This window comes from Corvus brachyrhynchos, unplaced genomic scaffold, assembly GCF_000691975.1.
Source record: "Corvus brachyrhynchos isolate BGI_N302 unplaced genomic scaffold, ASM69197v1 scaffold864, whole genome shotgun sequence".
Taxonomy (NCBI): domain Eukaryota; kingdom Metazoa; phylum Chordata; class Aves; order Passeriformes; family Corvidae; genus Corvus; species Corvus brachyrhynchos.
The window spans coordinates 265,707-271,929 of NW_008237871.1; positions in this window are offsets into that span (position 1 = coordinate 265,707).

Sequence of the window (6,223 nt, forward strand, 5' to 3'; positions counted from 1 at the left end):
GCTCTTTGGCTCGAGAGGAACTCCGCGTCCCTGGGCTTGTCTCCTGCAGTCGCAGGAAAAGTCTTAGACCAGAAGAGGAGACTTCCCACACGGAACTACATTTGAATCGCTGCCTGTGGCAGGGGAAGTGTTTACCTTCAGAGACCTAAAACTGCTATCTCCCCTAGAGAATTACCATGAAGGACTAAATCCTGCTGCCCTTATTTTCTCCCTTTGGGTTCTCTTAGCTCTCAAGAGACATTGTGGGGGGTACAGGGAGGCTGTGCACCTCTGCCTTAAAGGGGTTTACATTCTTGCCTCTGCTAATCTATTACTTTTCACTGACTCCATGTACTTACTCTAAGAGCTGTGCCTGCTTATAGAAAAAAACAAGGTAAACAGCATGAAGATGGTTTAGAGTAGTTCTACTGCAGGCATCCAGCCACGGTGATAAAGCCTCTCTGCAGACATTTCACATGGCTTACAATAGATACTTCTGTTTCTGAACATGTCAAGGGATTCAGACAGTGCAGTGCCAGTCCCTGCACACCAGCATCAGGAGTCCTCAGCACTGTTTCTGTTTTACACCGGTGAAAAACAAGCCACTGAATAGTTGGTCCTGTTCAACAATGAGCTTGCAAAGGCAGCCTGGGCCAACTGATGGGTTTGTAGCCAAGGCACAGGCCTGCAGCACAAGGTGCTATTTCTGGCTTTCCCACAGTTCTTCTTGACCTTGGCTGATCTGCCTGCCTCGCTTCTTTGCGCTTTCCCTTCCTTTCTGTTACATGAGGTACAATCAAACCTTCCTTCTTAGATTAGGACAGGGAAGTTCCCTTCTTTTAAAGTTCTTTGAAATCACATGGAAACCACTGAACACATAAGAAGTATTTCTATGCCAGGAAAGTCCCAGATGTTTCCATCCTGGCAATGCTCTCTGTTAGGCTGCTACAGGTACTTGTATGACAAAGCTGCTCAAGATGCTGATCCAACCCAACTTTTGCCCCTTTTTCACCAGGTGATGAACACTTTAACCCCTTTACAGCCAGGTCACCTGCTGCATGCAGTCCACAATGGAGCCACAAAAACACAGATATACCAGCATGATAGATGGGTAATGAGGAAACAGGTCAATTAAGCAACACTACTGCCAAGTATGAAACCACGAGTCTTAGCACACATTTGTGTGTGATTCACACTTTAACGATCTGATTTACCAGTACAGAAAATTTAGTTTAGTAATGTCAGATTAAAAAAAAATTGTAAAAAATCAAAACAGGAAACCAACTGTTTGTGCCAGTCCTGACTGACATCACCAGCTAAGATGCAGCCTTTGTGCCATTATGCTCATTGTCTGCACAGACACCCTGTAACTGCATTCCTGATGCTCTCCAGTTACTCTCTGTAAAGGCAAGGCTAACTGGAGTCAGCAAGAATTTTTAATAAGGGCTATTGAATCAAGCTGCCTGTTTGTAATAGCTCTTCATCACAGATTTTATGGGACAAATTCCCTTCAGCAGAAACTGCAGGGCCACACATGCATCAAGAGGCACTGCCTGTCCAAAACTGTTTGCAGATGGACTGCCAACCTGCACAATTAATTTCTTTTTGCTAATTTCATGACACTAACTAATGCTTCCATGCCACCTAGCAGAGAAAGCACCTCCTTCTGTACATACTGATCCCAGAACTGCAGTAATTTCTCTGGAAACAAATCTCAGACCTTCCATTATACTCAGCCAAGTTCCAGCAATTTGAGTTTCTAGTCCACAGAAAGACAATGGGGAATCTGGGAGAAATGCAAAAACCTTCACATTAATAGTAAAGATCAAAGTCTTTCCCACAACTGACTTCTAAGCATAATTTTCTCTTTCATCTCTAGCTTTCTCCAGGATGAGGGAAGATTTATGCCTGGTAGTTTCACAGAGTTAAGTTTAATAGGATGCCAGGTGGCACATGTCAGAGGCAGACTCAATTGCTCTTTCTGCTGCTTGGGAATGGGTTTGCTTTTCTTGCTACACTTTTAGAGATTAAACATGACATTATTTCCTAGGACTTGATTTTAAACTACCCAAACTATAAGTCAGTTAATAGCTCTGCAGCTACTTCCTCACACTTAGATGTCTGTAGGTATATACACATACATGTATCACAATACATCCCCATGTTTCACAGGAGAATATATACACTATTTTTAGGAATGAGGGACATTAAGCATCCTCCCTAAACTCAGTGTGAACCAGTTTCAGCTGTGAGCTGGTACCTTTCTGCTGTTTACTTTATACAGGTTCCAGAATGAACAATGTCTGCTTTCTCTCTCTCCTGTCTGTCAGCTGCTCTTTCTTGTTTGTTTGTTCTATTTTTTCACCTGTGGAAAAATTCAAAGTGCTTTGAGATTTTTATTAAAGAAAAAAAAAAAAGGAATCTAACATACAGCACAGCACTCTGTGCCAAGGGAGGCACCATAGATGCACAGCTCTGCAAGAAGCCATAAACCCACCCTCCTTCTCTGGCCACAGCCAAGTGTGTTCAGATCTTGCCAGGCAGAAGTTCATCTAACCTCCTATGCAAGCACTAACATGCTTTATTGCTTAATCTTACTAAATAAGACATTGGGGGGAGTAAACAAAATGAGTTTTCTAATCTGAGTAATCTTTCCTAGCCAAATGAACATGGGTTGCTTAAAATGGAAGAAGTTGACCATTGCCCTCCTTGTAACAGGACATATGTCATGTTCCCATATCCTCCTCTTTCTTCTTCCTAGGTAACCAAAATAATTGTTCCAATTTTTCCTCAAAACTAGTTTTTCTCAATTTTCTGCTTCTTTCACAAATAGCAATGCTTGAGAATAAAGACAGATTCCAAGACCTCATTTACCATGAACAGAATATTAGAGCAATTTGTGCTTAAGCTTAAAAAGCTGCGAGCATCAAATCTTACTAAACACTATTAAGCACCTGCAACTCCAACAAAATCAGGGGTTTTATTTCTTTGTTGCCTGTCTTGATCATTAAAATAACTGTGGGTCTCACCTGTAAAAAGCCTTTTGGAAGCACAGATTTAGGAGTTGGAAAAAAATGTGTTTCCTTTCTAACCTAGATACAATTTGAATGTAACAAAAGAACATCAGGGCTGCAACAAAAGGATCAGATGTTGAGTTTATGAAACTGAGCCGAATATAACCAAAAATCAAAACAGAGACAGTGACTACAAAAGAGTTGGTGTGGAGTGACAGGAGTATCTGCTGGCACTGTTGCGTCGCGCTGCTAACATGCTCAAGGAGAGGCTTTCTCCTCCCCCTTCAGTCTGACAGCATAAGCTATTGCTAAGTAAATGTCAGCCACAGCCTCCGAGGACTAACAAGGAAGTCTGCAGAAGCAAAGCAACCATATGCGATATTTGAACTGGTTCAGACTGGTTCAGAGTTTGCTCCACTAACTCAGAGTGCTTTCTCAGATGAGCTTTCTGTGTGGGCTGTAATAAAAGGCCAGAGGCCTCGGGAGGGCAATCTGGGCCCTATTGTTTACTGGGGAGAAGCACCACAGCTACGCTTCTCCAGCATTAAGAGATTAGCACTACATGCTCTCGGCAATCATTGACTTAAGAAATTTCACACACCGAGTCCTCTCTGACAGCATCAATTCTTCGTCCTTTTTTTTTTTCCCAAGAACTGCCCAGTGCCTTTTCACAGTTTTCTCAGCAGTTTTGAAGGGCCCAAGTGCCAACAGACATCTGTGTTCACGCTGGCCCACTGTAGCAGTTGTGAAGGTCCCCATGGATCTTACCTCAGCTCTTTCCCCGGCTGCAGCATTCCAATCTTGGTATCTGGATCACAGACTGCTTTACCTGCTATCCAACAGGTGGGTGTGTCTCGTAGCAGAATACCATAAAACCATAGCAATATTGTCATGAATTGGGTACAGCTGTCTAAAGATGTTTCAGTCTCCAACTGCACTGGTTTTTGTTGGGTTTTTTGTTTGTTTGATTGGTTTTTTGCTACAGATGCAGGCTGCTACTGACAAAAAACAGAGCACACATTTCTAAGGGTGGATGAAGGGAAGCTATTTTGAAAGATACTGTGATCTACTCAGAGAACACATAAGTCTGAGCCAAGAACAGGAGCCTTACTCAAAATTCTTTAACTGATCTTTGCCTGACCTTAGGCAAGCTTCTGCCTTGGTTTCCCATGTTAATATTACTTATGTCACAGAGGCAGAAATGATTGTATGTCTGCAAGGACTTTGAAAGTCATGCAATACCTACCTTATGAAATGGTTTTGTAGGGGAAGGAATCCTGAAGACAGATATGCATGCAATGTTCTCAAGTTCTACACGTGTAGTGCTGACTTAGATGAAAGCACAAATAAGCATTAATGCAGGAATTCATTAAAATAGGAGAATGTGTTGTTTGGTTGTTTTTTAAGGTATGAAAGTACTTTTGTAACTTTCTTGTTTCTCAAACCACTGTTGTGCCCAGCAGTACCTGGCAAAGCTAAGCAGTCTGATAAACCAATTCATTCTTGTTAGAAAATGCCTATCTAAAAAGAATTGTTTATCTGCATATGAGAAATGTGAGAAGACAGCATGAAAACATCTGGACATTTCAGTCAAATGGAAGAGATTTCTGTTCTGATATCTGTTCAAATTAACTTCTATTGAATTGGATGGGATTATTAAATATCCTTCTACCAATCTTTCACTCACCATGGAAGCCAATTTCACAGTCAAACAGAAGTGAAAGAGTCTGCTGTTCAAACTTCAATAATAATGGAATATTACCACAGAAATAGTTGGATTTCATTGTGGAAAACATAAGGTCAGAGTTGCACTTAAATGTGCAAAACTCCTACTCTAAATAGCACAACCACTCATGTGACTTATATCCCAAGCCATCAGAAAGGCTGTAAAGTTATAAACTTGATCACATAAAAAACCCAAATATGTATTTTCTTATGTCTCTGGGGTTTTGGGACTAGGACTAGAGTAATCAACATAAGAGCAGAAGCAGAGACTCATTTTGTAATGGGTCTCTGTAATTCAACATGTGAGCAGAGAAGCAGAGACCAAACCTTGCACTGGAGCTACTACTGTTTCCTCATAAAGTACAGGATTCATGGGCATTTACAATGCAGAGTGCACACCTCTGGATTTTATTTCTTAGCTGACCTGAAAGCAGATAAAACCATTGGCACACAGGTATGGTGAAAGACCTATCTCCACAGGTGGTGTTGGGAGGAGTTGTTTATTTTGGGAAGCTGCCCTTTCTTTCCTGTGTAGAAAGGCAAATCTCTCTTTTCTTTGGGTCACACACATGCCATAAGCATGCAGAGATAGCCTTTTTCATTACTGACATAGGCACGTGGACATTTTTGTATCTATTTACAAAAGTAAAGACTCTGTTCCTTTAAGTATGTTTACAGAACAGGGCAAACCTTTGTTGTTATTTTGGTCTTGAGTTTGCCATACTTTTAGAAAGTTAAAGCTCCAACTGCTAACACCATGAGGAGGTAAAAAGTCAGGAACGAACAAAGACTTAGTTAAGTTTCACTTAATACTTGCACTTATTTCTTTAGTAAGGGTGTGGAGTTAAAACACATTTGACCAATTAAACATTGACAATTAAAACATTTGACCAATGCCCCAGCACCTGAGGTAGGCAGGCCAGAAGCAAAAATCTGTTTATATGACCTCTGTTTTATTTCGCTGCCATTCAGTGAGGACAATACCAAATTTCACAGTTACTTGTTACTCCATCCACTTATGCTAAAACAAGAAATCTCACCACACAGTGCCAGAGAAAGGATTTCCTAGTTAAAATAAGGCCATCCTGATACACAGTGTTGCAACCTGCCCACCACACTATGAATTCTCACATAGAGCTGTGGAGATATGCAAAGGCTGTCTCTGAAAAAGGGAAGATTTTGAGATATGAGAAGTCCAGGCCATCTCTCTGTGCACTCATGGTCTCTACTCTCCATCTCCAGGAAATGAATGCATGCAGCCTGCAGAGTTTAATTCTCTTTTGGTTTATTACTATTTAAAAATCAGGTTTTGTATCCCCTTCTACAGAGGCTTCACCTTCCAACAAAACATACAAAAAATACACACAATAGAAAAAAAAAAAAAAAAAGGTAGGTAAGTTGCTTTATACAAACAGGTCCCTAAGAACCCAAAAAGGCTAAAACAGGCTCGGTTTCAATAGAAGCAGGCCCATAAATAGGCAAGAGACTTCATTCAAGTAGGGAAA